General features: G+C 36.7%; 2 long non-coding RNA genes and 1 pseudogene across 2 annotated transcripts; 1 reads left to right on the forward strand and 2 right to left on the reverse strand.

Moving 5' to 3' along the window:
• Nucleotides 1–748: 748 nt before the first annotated feature.
• LOC147502363 (short-chain dehydrogenase RED1-like) lies at nt 749–1,607 on the reverse strand (annotated as a pseudogene).
• A 14,219-nt stretch (nt 1,608–15,826) lies between these two features.
• Nucleotides 15,827–16,800, reverse strand: LOC147502364 (uncharacterized). Its single transcript, XR_015221676.1, has 2 exons — nt 16,667–16,800; nt 15,827–16,451 (listed from the first exon to the last, which is right to left on the reverse strand). It is a non-coding gene; the product is annotated as an uncharacterized LOC147502364 (long non-coding RNA).
• On the forward strand, nt 16,445–17,750 carry LOC147502365 (uncharacterized). The gene is made up of 2 exons (XR_015221675.1): nt 16,445–16,833; nt 16,983–17,750. It is a non-coding gene; the product is annotated as an uncharacterized LOC147502365 (long non-coding RNA).
• Nucleotides 17,751–19,708: the final 1,958 nt, after the last annotated feature.

Raw genomic sequence — 19,708 nt, forward strand, 5'->3', positions numbered from 1 at the left:
AAATTCATAGTTGGCAGATTTCTTGATTTCAAAATGATGGATAGTAAGACCGTCATAAGCCAAGTCCAAGAACTTCAAGTAATCCTCCATGATGTCATTGCTGAAGGAATGGCCCTAGGAGAATCTTTCCAAGTGGCTGCTATAATTGAGAAATTACCACCATCTTGGAAGGATTTTAAGAACTATCTTAAGCATAAACACAAAGATATGAATCTTGAAGAACTGATTATCCGTCTAAGGATAGAGGTAGATAACCGCCTATCTGAGAAGAAGGGCAAGGATCCCATCGTGGCAAAAGCCAATGTTGTGGAAGGATCAAGTGCTAAGGGAAAGAGGAAGCGCCAAGACAAAGCTCAAGACAAATAGAGTAGTACGCCTACTAAGTTCAAGGGCAAGTGCTACAACTGTGGGAAGGCTGGACATAAGGCAAGTGAAAGTCGCAAGCCAAAGAAGTACAAGAAGCAAAAGACTGAAGCAAATGTGACAATGGACACGCTTTCTGATAATGTTAATAATATGAACCTATCTGTTGTGGTTTCTGAATGTCTCATGATTGGAAATGAAAGGGAATGGTTGGTGGATACTGGGGCTACTCGCCATTCATTTTTCTAACAAAACTTTCAATATTCAACCAAAAAAATTCATTACTCAGCTCACACTTTCTGATAACCATAGATAAAACACTTCTTCATATGTTCTAATACATAAAAAAATAAAAATAGAAAACTAGTAAACGAAATACATGAACTTATGTTGCAATTAAGCAAATTTTTTTAGAAGCAAAGCTTCGGCTTAAAGCCTTAGACCACAGATGCAGGAGGCTTAACCATTTCATTGACTTGCCAAAGATAAAATCTTTGATAGAAAGTGGTAGGTGATCAGAATAGCCGAAGCTGTGGAGTACGGACCATACGTGAACCACGCTGGTGGATTCTTTTTAAGAACATCGTCAATAGTTTTTTTTAGCGAACTCCTCAGGTGTGATAGGTTTCATGGTGTGTAACAGGGTGGTTCTTGAATGAATGACATCATTGAATGGTTTGTAAAGCTTCCACTCAGGCATCCGCTCATAGCTAGTTGTGGAAGTATTAGCTATATTTGTTCGTATTGCTCCAGGAACCACAGTAATTACATCGATTCCAAAAGTTCGCAGTTCACTTTCAGAAAGTCTAAGAATATAAATCATCTTTCGGCTAAATGACTGCAAAGATAAGCTATAGAATAGACAAATCAACACTTGACATAATGTCTGAAATAGATAAGATCCTAGTTTATGCAACCAGTTGACGAGACCTTAGAATAGACCTACTAATCCCAAAGGATTTACAAGTTGTATTAAAGCAGGATGAGATGCACAAGATACAATAGAGAGATGGTGATGTATATAAACAAAATAGATGTATTACAAATCTGTTGAGCTAAAGAAGAAACCAGGTGGTAAGCATTTAAAACCTCAAACTGTCAATCAGGGAGTGAAAAGCAACTTTGGAAGCAATGTAAGCACCCGCCCAGGGACCAGGTGCCAAAGCGCCAACACTTCCACTATTTACGATCTTTCCCTTTTTCCTAGTGACCATGTGAGGCACCACAACCTGAATTAACCTCATTGGACCTATAAAACAAAATGGGTAAATAAAAATGAAGGACTACACAACATCTGCAACAAGTTATACATTTAGTGACAGCTTTGTTTTGCATCATATAGTCTAAGCAACTTTGAGATTGACCACATATTTTCTCTTGATGTGATTTAATGGGAGAAGAAAGAGAAGAGCATGGGTCGCGCCTTGGGCAACAAGGCCAAGTCGAGCGTGGGTCATGCTAAAAGTTTTGGAGGCCAACCAAGGCAAGAGCGCGGGGTCGCGCCTTGGGCAAGGATAATTGGAGCGCGGGGCGCGCCCTAGTTGGTTTTGACAGAGATTTGCCAGATTCGTATGTTTTCTATAAAAGAAAGTCTCCAATCCTTTTGAAAACTATAGACACGAATATGCACTCATGTTGTGCTATATAAACATCTTTGTAACATAAAAACAAAAAACCAACCAAGCAATAATATCTCTTTCTTCTCCCATGGACGTAGGTTGCCGCATTGGCACCGAACCACTATAAATCATTGTGCTTTGTCTCTTTAATTAGGTGTTTAATTCTACATGGAATTAGAGCGGAGCGCTTAATCTCTCTCTAAATCAATCTTGATAAACACAATACACTATGTCAGATCCAAATCCAAACCCAAAGTCTGCTTTGTTACAATAGAGACTGATTCTAATCCTGGTTGGAAGCAGTCATCAGTTCTCTTGAATGGAATGAACTATATACCTTGGTCTAGGGCGGTTTCGCTATCGCTTAGTGGAAAAAGGAAATTATGGTTCATTAATGGTGCAAAGGTGTGTCCTGCCATTGATGATGCCGAATATGAGAATTGGGTTTCCAATGATCAGCTTGTTCGATCTTGGTTACTCACTTCTATAAAGTCTACTATTGCTAGGATTTTTACTTTCTCTGATTCTGTGAAAGAGATGTGGGATTCAATTGAAGATTTATACGAAAATCAGAATAATTCTGCCCGTGTGTTTGAACTTCAACTTGCAATCGGTGCTTTGCAACAAGGTGAGAAAACTTTTACAGAACACCTTGGGAATTTAAAGAAATTGTGGGATGAGTTAAACATATATCGTCCACACACCACTGATGCGAAGACTCTGTTGAAATGGGCTGAAGAGGATAAAATCTTCACAGTATTTCATAGTCTTAAACTAGAATATGAAAATCTGGAAAGCAACATTCTAATGGAAAACACTCTTCCATCACTTGCTGCTGTTTGTGCAACTATTCAGAGGGGGGAAACAAGGAAGAAAACCATGAACTCCGAGGTAAAGTCCTCAATCTCTGAATCTACTGTATTACTTGCAGAAAATGATTTTCGAAAGAAGTCACAGGGATTTGAAAAGGGTAAGGGAAAAAGGGAACCGTCTCACTGTGATCATTGTGGAAAGAACTGGCACACCAAGGATCGTTGTTGGGAATTATATCCACATCTTAAGAAGGAAAAGGAACTGTCCAAAAAGAGCATCTTTGTTGTTGCTTGCCGACATCAATGTCCAACTCAGATATTAGTCATCAGTTGAGTCAAATTCTCTAACAACTCACTAAGTCCATGTCTTCTAGCAAAGGTCAGTTTGCCTCAACTCATGTGTCAGGTAATTTACATGCCTATTTTACTATGCCAGAAAACAGTAACTCATGGATAATTGATTCAGGGGCTCTTGATCATATGGCTAATTGCCCCGCCTCTCGTCCATAATTTTGTGTCCAAAACTGAAAATCATAATATTTCCATAGCAAATGGTTCCACCGTTCCCATTCTAGGTAGTGGTCAAGTGAATTTTTTTGATAAAAAACTCAAGAGTGATGCTCTAGTTGTTCCTTCATTCCCTGTTCAACTTCTATCTGTTGGAAAACTTACCAATTCTTTAAATTGTGATGTCATTTTTTCTCCTAACTCTGTCGTCTTTCAGGATCGAAAGTCGAAGAGGACGATTGGTGAAGGAATTTATTCTAATGGACTCTATTTGTTGAAGTTGCATAAGAAGGAGTGTCAAGCTAGTAATTTACTTGAGAGTCGTATTTTGCATAAAAGACTTGGGCATCCATCTAGTCATGTCCTGTCAAATTTGTTTCCGCATGTTTCTTTAAACTCTGATGATGTTTGTGATGTTTGTCAATTTTCTAAACAAACTCGTTTATCATTTCCAAACTCGAATTCTGTGTCAAATAAGTTGTTTGAGTTAATTCATTCTGATTTATGGGTACCTGCTCCTGTTAATTCTTATGATGGCTATAAGTATTTTGTGTTGTTCATTGATGATAAATCTCGTGCTACATGGTTATATTTATTGAAATGAAAATCTGAGGTTGTGACTGTATTCAAGGATTTTCATACTATGATTACTAACTAGTTTGGTGCTAATGTCAAGACGTTTAGATTTGACAATGGCACTGAGTTTTGTAAATGTATGTTACCTGAGTATCTTTGTAGCCAGGGGATAATTTATCAAACTAGCTGTGTTGGCACACCTCAGCATAATGGTGTGGCTGAAAGAAAGAACAGACACCTTTTGGAGACCGCTCGTGCTCTTATGTTGGGCATGAATGTTCCTAAGAACTATTGGTCTCATGGCATCTTTAACTGCTGCCTATTTGATTAATCATTTTCCCAGTCGGGTTCTTGGTTTTAAATCCCCATTGGAGGTGCTCAAAGCTAGGCCACTAGATCTCTCTCATCTGCGAGTGTTTGGGTGTGTCTGTTATGCATCAGCAAGCTATTCATCGAGATAAATTTGATGCTCGGGCTACTCGATGTGTGTTTGTTGGTTATTCTACCACACATAAAGGCTACATATGTTACAATCATGCGACAAGGAAACAGGTTGTCTTTCGTGATGTAAGATTTGTGGAATCTGAAGCTTTCTTTCATGATTCAGTTATGCCTGGGAATCGGTCCCAGGGGGAGTGTTTGGCAGATTTGGCACCTCTCCCAGCTGTTATTACGACTGATTTGGCACCTTTCCCAGCTGTTATTACGGCTGATTTGGCTCCTCTCCTAGTAGTTGGCGAAGGCATTATTCCTGTCCCAATGGTTGGGCTCTACTGAAGCAAGGGCACGCTCAGAGACTGAGTATATTAAGGATGGGGCGCGCTCTGGTGCTTCTCTAGCTCCTCCAGTTTCTAGACAATCTGAAAGAGAGAGACGACCTCAAGTAACTCTCAAGGATTACTATAAATCTGATAGAGAACGGCATCCTCCAGTGACTCACAGGAATTTTTATTCTTTGCATAATGTTACATATCCTCTACAAGAGTATATAACGTATGCCAATATCACTTCATCTCATCATGCTTTCTTAAGTACAGTTGATGACGTGCAAGAACCCAAGAACTTTAGAGAAGCTAACTCTGGTCCAGTATGAAGAAAGGCGATGCAAGAAGAACTTCGTGCTCTAGACGAGAATAACACTTGGGATATTGTTATGCTACCGTATGGAAAGAAAACTCTTGATTGTCGGTGGGTGTTCAGAAACAAGTTCAACAATGATGGTTCCTTAGAGAGGTCTAAAGCTCGACTTGTTGCAAGGGCAATCACCCAAACTTACGGTCAGGACTACAAGGAGACTTTTGCACCAGTTGGAAAGATGAATATGTTTAGAGTTCTTTGTACCTCTAGCTGTGAATCAAGACTGGAAATTATTTCAGATGGATGTGACAAAGGCATTCTTACATAGAGATCTTAAAGAAGAAGTGTATATGAGCATTCCACCTGGACATCCAAAGGAGACTAAGGTCGGATTAGTATGCAAGTTAAAAAAGGCTATCTATGGACTTAAACAATCTCCACGAGCGTGGTATGCCAAGCTCAGTTATGTTCTAGCTATGACCGGCCTTAAGCGAAGTGATGCTGATCCTTCCTTATTTGTTAAATCTAGCAAGTCAGGCTTGGCTATTGTTCTTATTTATGTTGATGACATAGTTATCACAGGTGATAACCTTATCGAGATTTCTAAGCTCAATGAGTTACTGCACAAGAAGTTTGCCATCAAGGATTTGGGTATTATAAAGTACTTTCTTGGGATCGAAATTGCTTATTCAAAAAAGGGTATATTTCTAAATCAAAGAAAGTATGTGTTGGATATTTTGAGTGAAGCAGAAAAGCTGGGGGTAAAACCATCTGATTCTCCAACTGACAATGGAGCCAAGTTGGATAACATTGGTGCTCTTCTTACTGACATTGGTCAGTATTAGCGATTAGTTGGTAAACTAATATATTTAACTATTATCCGACCAGATATTTTTTATGCAGTGAGCTTGGTTAGTCGTTTTATGCATGCTCTAAGGACTCCACATATGAATGCAGTTTCTAGAATACTGCAGTATCTGAAAGGGTCACCAGGCAGAGGTATTTGGATGCGGAAAAATGGGCATACATCTATTTCTACTTACACAGATGCTGATTGGGCAGGATGTCCAGTTGATCGGAGGTCTACTTCCGGTAATTGTACCTTTGTGGGAGGTAATTTAGTCACTTGGAAGAGCAAGAAACAGAATGTAGTGGCTCGTTCTAGTGCAGAAGCTGAGTACAGGGCTATGGCTTCCACCACCAGTGAAATCATATGGCTTCGCGCTCTTCTAAAGGATTTGTGTTTTGGGTTGCATCTGCTAACTACACTTTACTGTGATAATCAAGCTGATATGCACATTGCTGCAAATCCGGTGTTTCATGAGAGAACTAAGCATATCGAAATTGACTGTCATTTTGTGCGTAAAAAAGTACAGGCTAACATTGTCACTACCTCCTTTGTTCGAAGTGACGAACAGCTTGCAGACATTTTTACCAAGGGACTTCCAGCTTCCAAGTTCCATGATATTCTCTCCAAGTTGGGTTCGCTGGATATCTTCGCACCAACTTGAGGGGGAGTATGGGAGAAGAAAGAGAAGAGCGCGGGTCGCGCCTTGGGCAAGGCCAAGTCGAGCGTGGGTCACGCTGAAAGTACTGGAGGCCGACCAAGGCAAGAGCATGGGTCGCGCCTTGAGCAAGGCTAATTGGAGCGCGGGGCGCGCCCTAGTCGGTTTTGATAGATATTTGCCAGATTCATATGTTTTCTATAAAGGAAAGTCTCCAATCCTTTTGGAAACTATAGACATGAATATACACTCATGTTGTGCTATATAAACATCTCTGTAACACAAAAACAAAAAACCAACCAAGCAATAATATCTCTTTCTTCTCCCATGGACGTAGGTCGCCGCATTGGCACCGAACCACTATAAATCATTGTGTTTTGTCTATTTAATTAGGTGTTTAATTCTACATATTCATATCTCTACCAACTACAAAATTCCATTTAATCTCTTAACATGCTCTGAATGCCCTTTTAGAAACCTCTTGCACCAACCCACTCCTTTTGATGTTGCAATTACACATTAGTTTACATGTTCATCTTGATCGAATCTGTTTGTAACCTACAGAGGTTCCTAGTTACTTAGGGAACATTAATTAAAAAAAGAAACCATTTACAATTCAAGAGGTTCAGCACAAGGGTAGAAGTGGCTTGGTCAGATTGCCCCTTTTGACATGGAATATCACTTCCTAGAGAATATTCCAAGTTTTTATTAGGTGCGAAGTTCCAGATCATGGGACCACATCATGATCATAAGCTCCTTCTCTAAGATTCTTGTAAGTTGAAAATGGAATAATATGTATAAGGTATTCACCCAAACGCGAACTTGAGATGTAATGTGTATATGACAATAGGGAAGGCCAGGTTTGGACACTCGATCAGTTGTTGTGTTGTAGGAAGTTCATAGTTTCATGGAGATTTGTGGAGAAAAAAATGAAAGATTTGTGGAGAAAAAAATTGAATGATTTGGAGAGGGAATAAAATAAATATTTTGTTAGATTTTAATTAATTAAAGTTAATCAATAGCCTCAAAAGATGTTGGATGTGTGGTGGATGGGTGCTTAGGAGACTTTTCGCTCCTAAGCGCCTAGGAGCAAATTTTTTCTCTCACCAAGCTAAAATAGGTTTTAAGCAACCAACTCAAAACGGGAATCTAACTCCTATTAAAATGGGAATTCCTTATTTCTATTTGAAAGCTCATTCTTTATTTTTGAAAGGAAAATTCTAGAACTTCTAATTAAAACGATAATCCTTCTCCTATTAAAACGGGAATCATGTGATCTCTCACCCAATTATAAACGGATTTTTTAAAAGACAATTAAAATGATTTGTTAGGAAATTCAACTAAGACATATAATTCTTTAAAATTTCATGTCATCGTCCTATTAAAACAGGAATTCCTTTCCCTATTGAAAAAGAAAATTCTAGCAATTATAAACTAAAAAGGTAATCATTCTCCTACTAAAATGAGAATCACAATTCTAAATTAAGTCAACTATTACAATGGGATCTCTCCCCAATTAAAAATGGGTTTTTAAAGGACAATTAAAATGATTTTGTTACGAAATTTGTATATGTTCTTGAGTAAGTTTTATAAAAAGTTAGTGCGTAAGCACGGGCCTACAAACTAGTGCTTGAATAAACTTATTACATCAGTTTAATCTCAATTAGTAGAGTACACCATAATTAACATGGACATTTAAATTGGACCAACCTTTTTTCTACTACTAAATACCCTTGATAAAATATTCAAACAAATTATTCAATGCTGTTAAGAAGGACTACTTTGGTCATTTCAAAATTTACTACCATTTATACCCTTAACATGATACAGTACTCTTAAGGATGTATAAATTCAAGTTGGAAATCAAGTACACGCCACTATTTAATTGTATGCGACTAATGCTTCACATTAATGCCCGAATTTATTACCATTTATACCGAATTTAAATGAGAGTAAACCAGACGTCTTCCTCTTCATCTTATTCTTATGCGCCCATTTCTCTCTCTCAAATCTCCCCTCTTAAAAGCTAAAACCCAAAAAAAAAAAATATATCCCAGACGTCTTTCTCTTTTATGAGTTTTATCTCTCAAATCTCCCTTCATTCAGTTGCCAAAAAAAAATCTCCCCTCATTCGCTCTCTCTTAAAAAAAAAAAAACAACAACAACAACAGAGATCCCCTCTCCACTGCCGATTATTATTAGAAGTCAAGAAAAAAAAAATCTGTTTCAAAATAGTCCCACTACTCAAAACCAGTTTCTTGGATGTGGTTGTTACCTGTCCCTCGAAAAGGTATGTATTTAGCCAAGTCTATGCTTTTTACGCAAATAATGTTTTCTTCTATGATCGATATAACTTATAAGTTCATCACATGATATATCGACGTGCCCATGAAATAACTGATGAAATGCCTACGACCATGATTCTGACAATTATGCCAATTTACACTATGTTTTGTCTGGCTATATATCAATGATATTAACGGCTATGCAAAATTCAGTTTTTGGGTTTATATCGAAAATAGTGTTGATATTTGGTGATATTATACACCAGTTTATAGAAAACCCACTGCATGAGAGAGTAGTGATTGGTTTTGTCATTTCGGGTGTAGCTACTTAGTAGTTAGTACCTCGTGGTTTTCCATATAGGTGGAGAGAAATATCACTAAGATTCTCAATATTTATAATGTGTTCTTGGAATTGCCAAACTCTGAAACACATTTTAGCAAGAGTTTGTCTAAGTTTTAAGGTCTACATGGGTTAAATTGTGATATAGGATGAATATTGGAGAGGACGATTTGCTTAAGAGGGTGTCCTAATGTTTAAATTCAAGTGGAAGAACTAATTGTGCTGCTACTTAGTAGGTTAACAATTGATGTATAAAAAACTAATTGTTCATGTAAAAGAAATGTAAAAGAAAAATATCAAATGGTCTGTTCATGTTGATAGTATATGTGTGTTAATTAGTCTCTGCCTTGTTCATCTTAATTTTCAGCGTCACGAGTTCCCACCATATCTTAAGAATCTTTGTACTTCTATATACCACTTTCTATAAACCGACTCCCAGCCTTCTGTTAGATAGTTGAGAAAACTGTAAGATTTGTAGTGTTGTTTATATTTACTAATTTTTATGATATATAGTTAGTTTGGCTATAATTTTAGTGGTGTTTGCATTTACTGATCAAGTTGTATGTGATCTTTTGACCACCGTATAATTTAGGTGCTTTCAAAATGGAGAACTCTGCCCAAGAGAGCTCATTATTATTACTTAATGACAATGCAATTCATGATCGTCGAGAGCGGCAACGACAGAGACAGAGAAACCAACGCGAAAACATGACTGAAGAACAATGTTGTTGTTATAAAGTAAGTTCATTTAGCTTACTGGAAACAGAGTGTTCCATCAAGGTGCATCCGTCTCCGCAAAAATTATTCTCTATGTCCTTGAATTTCTAGAAATAATATTATAAAGTAACTATGCACTATGAGCATATGCAGCTTATTTTACCACTATATAAGAAACCTGGATTCTTATAGGCGAGCTGATAACCAAAATACTTGGAAGTCCTTACTATATGGCTACACAGGTCCTAAAACAGAATTATATAGTCGGAAGTCCTTAATATATGGTTGTAGAAGTCTTGAAACAAAAATATGGGTCCTGAAGTTGATGTATGGATCGCTGAACTAATCCTGTGCATCCTACTTTCGGGGATTCCACTTTTCTTGACAGGTGAGTATTCTCTAGACTATACCTTTTCACATTCTATATGGTGTTTTTTGACTTGGGAAAGTACAGTTAGCCTCTATAGATCCAATAATATATGTTGAAAGGTCCCAATATGGTTATTTATTGAAAACCCCCAATATGTTCAATGCAGGTACTTGCTGTCTGATAAATCCTTCCAATTTAATAGACATTGTAAATAAGGATAGTGTGTATTAATCCGGGTAAAGGACTATGCAATGGTGCAAGATTGTTGTGTCGAGGTTTCTACTCAAACTTATATTGGTTGAAATCGTCAGTGGAAACTTTTCAGGTTCGACAACTTTCTTGCCTCGAACACCTCTAAAATCTTCCGAATATTCTCGAATTCCTTTTGTACTTACGAGAAAGCAATTTCCAGTACGTCTGAGTTTTGGTCTTACTATAAACAAATCCCAAGGTCAGACAATACCGCACATTATTGGAATTTACCTGCCTAATCACGTTTTCACTCATGGGCAACTTTATGTTGCTCTGATGAGAGCGGTGTCAAAGAGAAACACCAAGATATTGGTGAAAAATGAACATCTGAACGCCAGATGGTGCATTTACACACACAATGTTGTCTACATAGAAGTTCTGCGTAGGTGAATGTTTCGAAGCCATCTACATTTTCATGTGCTCCTGGCAATAACCATCATCTTTCCCATTCGATGATTAGTTGTTATATGTAAGTATGGTCATTATCTTTTCTACTTAATTATTCATGTTTTCTATATACACATTCACTTCATGAGATAACTTTAATTTGTTTTCTATTGTTGTATTTATATGCATAACTGCATAAGTGCTATTCTTGGAGAGCAAGGCCATGCTAGCTTACATAAGTTGTGTGAGAAACATTACAAGATAAGGCTTTTGAGTCTCAATAAATATTGAAGTACTAGGAAAATTCATCTTGCTGCTTATAGTGAATGCTTTGACTATGGAAATGCTCCTCTACTTATAGTGTTTAAAATGAGCTTGCAACTTATTTTTGCAAAAGTATCTCCTGCATTGCTGTCAGACCAACTTAAGGTTGGCAGGAAATTTCTCGTAGAAAGATTTTATAAATGGGACCTTTTATTTTTATTTTTTACTTTTTACTGCTATCACTTTGTTTGTACCTCAATATCATTTTGTTTTTGGATAATTGGAGTTATGCCCCGATATTATTCAATTTTTTTTTTACATGTTGTGCTCCTATGCTGTAAGTACCTCCAAGGCTCCAACACCTCTTCATAGAATGCAACTACTATATTATTTAAGATTTATTGTTGTCAGACCAACTTAAGGTTAGCAGGAAATTTGTCGTAGAAAGATTTAATAAATGGGACCTTTTTTTTTTTTTTTTTTTAAACTGCTATCAATCTATTTGTACTTCAAGATCATTTTGTTTTTAGAGAATTGGAGTTGTGCCTCGATATTATTCTTTCTTTCTTTTTCTTTTTTTTTGACATGTTGTGCTCCTATGTTGTAAGTACTTCCAAGGCTCCAACACCTCTTCACAGAATGCAAATACTATATTATTTTACATTTATATCTAAATTAGTAATACAACCTTTCATCTTCTTGCTCATACTTCTTTCTTGCTCATTTGTCAGATACGCGTCTGTTTCGCAACTCTGACTAATGCACTATTAAACAACCAATTCTTTCATTAATAACTATATATCTATCTCTTGGAATCACGATCCTTTTTTCTTTCTTTCTTTTTCTGTACAAAATTTTCATTTTTGTTAGATGGTTGAGTGTCTAAGTGCATAAATAGATTATAGCAGTCTACGTTCCTCTAATGCTTAATATACGTGAAATTTGGTCTAAATAGCTTTGATGTTATTTGAGAATGAAGCTAAGTCAGTTCTCATTTGATATCTCTTGCAGCATAAAAGGAGTTGGTGCAACAGTATTCCCTTTGGAAAGCCCAAGGAGCAACGAGGTCCCAAGGTACTGTACTATTTTGTTCTGCATATATAACATGGTAGTGTGGTACATATGACTCATTCTTATACACACCCTATATTGAAAATGTCTTGCAGGATAGTTTGCAATACAAAGAGTACAAAGTATACAATGTAGATCATATTCGAATGAGATATGTCATTCAAGTGAAATTCAATTTCAAGAGGTAATAGACAGCAAGTTCGGCCTACAACTTTGTGGCAACCACTTCTGATATGCGGTACAATCTTTGTATGTGAGGTGCGCTTCTATTGAGTTGTTGTCTCCTACCTCAGTAAATTTCTTGACTTTTCCCTCTTGCGTTTTTTAGAGTAAATAGTATTGAACAGTATTAGACATCTAATTTGAAATAGAACACAGCATTAACATGAACTCTGCATCATCGGAGAACACAGAGAATCCAGAGGTGCAAACTAGGCTATTTGATGAAACAGATATTTATAAGGATTTAGAGTTGTATATTTCCGGTACGGTGGTTGCAATCCCTCCTAAAAGTTGTTGGAATGGAATTCAAAATGAAGATTTTGAAGATCACATACATGCATCTCTCAGTTCTAATGAATGTGAAGTGCATGCAAGCAAAGAGATTTGGGAACTCAATTTCGAGTATTTCATACGGGTCAAGGATTCTATTGGGAACTATTACTGAACTACGAACCATCCAAGAAGAAGGGTCCTGCTTTGTCTATAATAACAGCGATGCAAAAACTTATGTGCTTATGAAGCATAGGGCCTTGCTGGTTTGTATATCTATGGCCCTTCAAAACATGCCTTCAATTCTTTTCTTGCATCCTTATTTGAAGCAAAAGGTTTACACAATTACATTCTGTTGAAATTTGTTTCAGGTGAAGCACATTCACTGGTATCGATTTGGAGACGAAGTTTCTATTTGTGAATGTAGGTGTACTAGAGCCCATTTACCGCCTAGAAAGTAAGCATACTTTTTGGCCCCTTATGTCCATGTACATAAATGAATTCTCATATTCTTAGCTCATCTAAATTAAAGGGTTTTAGAGGGAAAAGGGAAGAGTGCTGAAGATAAATAACCGAAGAAAACTTTCTACCGATACAATGGTTCACAGCCTGTTGAAAATCAGTTTTCTGTTACTTTTATGTAACATAAACTTCCATGCTTATCAACATTTCTTCTCTCCACTTAATAAGGTCTATCCATACTGCATATGTTGTTTTAGTTTTGAGATACTTTCCATTTAGTGTTGCAGCAAATATGTAAGGCCATATCTTCATCATGATTTGTCTAAAAATTATTCTGATGGTGTTTTTGATAGGAAAGCATGCAACGAAACAGCTACAACTATATTAAGCATTCTGATCCTGTAAATAGATCGAGAGTGAGAAGGTACTTTTGGAGCCAAGTGCGTAAGAGGCTATGAGTAGAGATTGTTGTAGTTCTTTTGGAAAGATGTAGTTATACAAGGTAATTGTCAGAGGGAGGGATGACAAATAGAACATCAGACAATCACTTCACAAATGTTAGGCATGTCTTGAAAGTTATGGATGACCAGTCACTAGGACCTTATATTGGAGTAACGAGGCAAACTTTAGAATCCAATTTGCCAAATGGCGAACCACAATAATGATATTTGTCATTTTGCTGAAGTTAAGAACCGTCCTGATCGATGATTTAGTCACAACATAGGTGTTTCATTGTTTGTCCCGTCATATGCTAAGCCATTTGTTTTCCCATGATACCTAAAGTTCTTGAATTTCTCACCAATGCGATAAGCCTATAATGTGCATCGCATGTGCATGATGCTAGCATATATAATATATATGTTGTTTATTGAAAAAAATAATAATAATAAAGTTGACCTAGATAGATGACACAACATTTGCTACACCATGAATTTTGACATAATTATCATTTTTTTTTCGATAAACACATAATTGTCTTTATTAATAACCATAATATTACTACTTATTCACGTTCACATTTCCATGTTCCTTGTTAATTAGGAATTAGTCAACATCCTTCATCGTAACAGATACACGTAGAAATTCCACGACACTCGAATTTAAGTTTCTTTTTAAAAAATTCTTGGCATAAACTAGTGCACTTCTCATTAGTACAACCATCAATTGGTTCCTCATAAGGTATGCATCCTTTTGCTTCTCCAATCATATTACCTGTAAAAGGACAATTGTAAGTTTAATATTCATTACTACCAAAGTTAATGTGTGACTCAATACCATGTACAAAAGAAAATAAAAAGGAAAAAGTAATTCCAAAAAGTAATGAGAGCGAATTTGTGGACAGACTTGTCCACAAACAGCAGCTTCTTATTGGTCCAACCACTTTGTGGGCCAGATAAATAGGTTTTTCGGGCAGGTAAATAGTTTTTTTAGGCAGCCTCTCCACCAATCAGAACATGCGGTCTTGTGGACAGCAAATAGTGGTATGTCCACAAACTTATTCTGAAAAGTAATTATCCAATAGCAGGGAAGGTAAGGTGTTTTTTGCAGTTTCATGGACTGTGACACTATGTGTTGGTTTATTCTAACACTGGATAGTAGTAAGTCGTCTTCATTCTTTGGTAAATTTGTAAGACATTTGACCTCAATGCATTGTTAAACCTTTTGCAATACCAGCCATTATATTGCCAAAATTTGAACTACAATACGTTGAAATTTAAAAATGATTGGAACGGAATAAGTTTAGCCATCCCCAAATTAGAGAAAAAGATCAAATGTAATTTACTATATAATATGTGAAAAATCAATATAAAAATTATTTTAAAAAGAACAATAATTGGGGATGACATAAGTTATCTCGTTCCATTCATATAATGAGAACAAAAACGATAATTGCGTTGGTGGGTAACATATCAATTGCACACTGTTGTGTGGCACTCCAGAGAATTGAACAAAATACCCATTATCTTTTCTTTTTGAAATAGTTAGAGGATTATAAGACACCCACACCAGTTATATTGAATAATGTCATCTGAATATACTGATCAAGATTTTACGCCCAGAAAAAATTGATATACTGTATGTGTATAAATTAATAACCATACAATTCACATTTATTCACGTTCAGATTTCCATATTCTTATTAATAACAATTGTTCAACACCGGCTACTGTAACAGGTACATGTAGATGAACCTTGGTACTCAGATATAAGTTTTTCCTTCGTAACTGATTGGCAGAAAGCAGAGCAATTTTCAGCTGTACATCCAGGGCGGAATGTCTCTACAGGTGTGCATCCTTTTGCCTCTCCAATTACATTGCCTGCAAATAAAGAAATTGCAAATTCCATATTATTGCCAAAGTTCATGTGTGTTTCAATACCATGTAGTCACGAAAACAATATATGAGATATTCTAAAATAATTAGTAAAGACCAAAGAACATGATAATGGTGTAAAAACATTGTTTTTGCACATCAAATTAAAATTTATTATATGAGCACAATTGATAACTTATTTTTTTATTTTTTTTGGTAAACAATTGTTAACTAATTGAATGGTGCAAGATCTGCTGCGATGAGAAAATAATGAAATGATTCATATTTATTCGCCGTTCACATCTACATATATATATATATATCTAAATCTATTATTGCACAGTGGGCGAAAATGCTCATCTGTGATTTCAGGAGGCCACGTCAGCAGTATTTTTAAGTGGGTACACAAAGTTAATTACAAAATAGGATAGTATTTTGATTTATTACAAATTGATCCTTGCCTTGAATTTTATTGGATGCAGGATGTTCTCGAGATTGTTTAGATATTCTCGAGATACATATGTTAAGAACAAACCAATTATACGCCAACTCTTTAAACCAATTTGCGATATAACCACAAATCATACAAACAGAAAGTTTGATTCTAAAAAAAACCCTGCAAACTCCAAACTACGAATCCTATAAAAACAAAAAACCACCCCAAGACTCTTAATTCACCAAAACTCTCTTTTCTCCAAAGCATCCTATCTTCCCTTGATCTACCCGAGGAGGTTGCATCTTCTAAGTTGGAGTTCCAAATCAGTTGGCTCGGGGAGTTGCTTTCTGTTGCTAAAGACACTATAGTCAAGTTGCAAGTTGAATTGATTAGTACCAAGGTTGTATCAGCTTCAATTGAATCTGCAACGGTTGAAGCTTTTGATGAGATAGACCACTTGAAAACATCTCTCTTGGCGCAGAGAAAGGAAAAAGATTCTCTACAAATGATGTTGGGGGACCTATCAAGTAAATTTGAGGCGAATGTTGAAATGGAGTTTAAGGCCAGACCTCACAATTTCATGCATGCCGACGATCAACTTATACTGGAAGACGAAAGTGGAAGAGTTAAACTTGGTGGGACTATGCTATTGAGTATATAATATTATCTGGTGCTGAAGTATGATTACTAGGTAATGGCATACAAAGAATAGAGATTTATCAAAACAAGCTATTTCAATTTGCTCCTTATCAATCCTCATGCATATATAACATTTATATGACTACATTAATTAATAGTTGTGTGTTCTGATGTGGCTACCTTTATATGACGCTTGCCTTTTGTTTTGCATGCCTATCAATTTGACTATCTAAAGATTAGTATGACTAATCTTAAGTGAACAATACTCATCTATGGTTTTAGGCTTTAGATAAGTGTCAACTTGGAGATGATGTTTAGGAAGAAGGAAAGGAAGCTGGATTCATTAGGTTAGTTGATTCCTTTTACTATTCATGTACCAGTATGTTGGAAAATTGTACCTTTATGCTTATATTTATATGTGCCTGGTCAGTTCATGGATTTCCTAATCCTGCTTATTATCGGTGATACCAATCAAGTTTTCATTTAGGTGTTGCAGTCACTCACTGAAAATGGAGAGAATTGGAGTATGGGTTAGAGGCAACTGGTATGCCTAGGCCGAGTACTACTTCAAAGGGCCAAAATTTTGGTGCTCGATGAATCGACATCTTCAGTCGATACTGCAACGGAAGTGGACCCTATATTGGAACAAAAATGGAAAACCCTCGAAGATGAGAGAGCGCGAGATGATGCAATCAGCACAATAAGATCATCAATGCCAGGAGCAATGGTCCTTAGAGATTACGTGATAGAAAGGAATCATCACTACTTCGATTCAGATGACGAAGAAGATGATGAGAGTTATGAAGATGGACAATGTTTGTCGTTCTACTTTTGGAAGCTTTTGGAGCAAGTAGGACCAGCCGCGCCAATCATCAGATGGTGAAGTGGTTCTCCGACGAATGTCTCTCAACACAGCTGGTTTTGAAGAAGGTGAGGATGAATCTTCTCTCAGTTGCTGCAGAGGGAAAGTAGTTGATTCTGGGCGGCAAGTGAGGAGGCATCAGCAGAGAATTCAGCAATTAATATCATTCCATTCTTTTGTTCTCCTATAAGTGTTGACTCATGGAAATTTTTTGTCGTGTTTAATATTTTTTGTTGTGTTTAATATTTTTAGGTCCCATTTCATGTTTGGCATTGTCAATTACAGCGTGTTAAAGTGTTGTTATTTCGTCATTGTTGTTGTCAAAAACTTTCTTGACGTACTGATTCCTATTATAGTTGGCCAGTTTTATACTTTTATTAGAATTTGATTCTTATTCAGTGATATAGTTAACATTTTTGAAGAATTCAGATCGTTGGTTTAGACTATAAAGTTGGAATTTACTTGCACTCTATTTCTCTTAATTTGCTTACGCATTTTGGTAGATTTGTACATTGTGTACTGATGCGCATTATATGCTTGCGGTGCATAGAGACGTACAAGGAGAACTAAAAATCGTGTGAATTATACTGAAGTTAGAAAATACAATATTGACCAAGAGTGTCATTGAGGTACAAGGGCCTGTTTTGAAATGCCCAATTGGTGTAATTAAAGCCAAAATGCCAGTTTTCAGCCCCTCCAACGACGATGGTATTTGCGTGACCAACTGCCAACATAGAGACAATTACTAGGGTGATTAGTCCTTGAGCATAACTCTCCCCACATTTAATATATCATGATGCACATTGAGAGGTTAAAGAATAAAACTAAACATTAGCAATAGAGACAACTTAGAGAATGAGTATCAACATACGCAATCAACGGAATGACGGACTCTAATATAATTCATTTAGCAAGCCCATCCTCTTGGATGAAACCATCCCGGCTATGGGCCGGGCGAAATGCTAGTATATATATAAAAGCTCGCACCTTACATCTCTCTTCATCACATGTCTTTGTTTTCTTAACCGGACATTCTCATTGACTCCTAAAAAAAAGGCAACTCTATAAATTAGTTAGACCTCCCTAGATTTGTTATTTTCTCCATCTTTTATTATTTATTTATTTGGGCCTCCTCAAATATCAAAACATACGTACAAACAAACTTCTTAAAAAAAACCCTTCTAGCCTTTCATGCCAATCCTAATAAAATAAAATTCCTAAAAACTACTAAACCAAATTCTTAAAATACGAGCATATTTTTTATGAAGCCTCAAATCACGAGGATGAATCGCTCTAGAGCATGAGCTAAATTCCGAAGTTGTTCTCCTTTGTGGCTATGAAGGTTGTGGAAAAATTTATAATGATCCTGTCACTTTAAGGAGACATTACCGAGTTGATGCAGAGCGAAGGTACGTTTGTCATTACGATGGATGTGGGAAGAAGTTTATGGACAGTACCAAGCTGAGGAGACACATATGCAGTCACACGGGAGAAAAGCCTTATGTTTGTCCTAATGAAGGCTGTGGAAAGGCTTTCGCTTTGGAGTTCAACTTGAAAATTCACTCGAGAACACATTTAAAAGAGAATTACTATTTTTGCCCAGAATGTGATAAGAGATATGCTTATGAGTATAAACTAAAATCACACATCTTAGCACGCCATGACAGATACGCAAAGAAGGGTCCTAAGATGAAGACAAAACCAGAAGCTTTTCCTTATCCTTGTCCTTATAAAGGATGTGATAAAGCTTATGTTTACGAGTATAAACTAACTCTTCACTTGCGAAGACATCATCCTCTTCACCTTACGAGACTTGATTCGGACATAGATAATGGTATAGATGAAGGCAGTGACGAAGTTGACGTCTACCGTAGAGTGCTCACGAAACAAAAAGTAATTAAACAAACTTAATACGAATAGGTACTTCTATTGCTAATGAGAAAAAGAATAGAACGTCTGTGAACACTACAAAGTCCAATGATAGCAAAAGGTTGGATGGAGAAGGGGTCTGGTCTGGTTTTACCTCTGTAAAGAGAAGTCTTATGGCTGAAGCCCCGGTTATGCCTTGGGGTGCAAAATGGGATGTCTTGGCTAATCAGAGAGGATTGGAACTAGAAGGCCATTGGGGTAGGGTAGACTATGATGCGGTTATTCCAGCAGAAAAGATTTCCGAGTTGAAATATCAGGCATCTCTATACAAGGAAGATCCCGTTGAAGTCCGCCCATGTCTTGCTCCATTGAAAGTAAGTGGACTTTGCCAGAGAAGAGACATGAGAGTTTGTCCGTTTCATGGCCCCATTATACCACGAGATTCAAAAGTAAATCTCATTGATCAACCCCAATTAACCAATACTAAAATT

The sequence above is a fragment of the Coptis chinensis genome, chromosome 4 (assembly GCF_015680905.1).
Source record: "Coptis chinensis isolate HL-2020 chromosome 4, ASM1568090v1, whole genome shotgun sequence".
Taxonomy (NCBI): Eukaryota; Viridiplantae; Streptophyta; class Magnoliopsida; order Ranunculales; family Ranunculaceae; genus Coptis; species Coptis chinensis.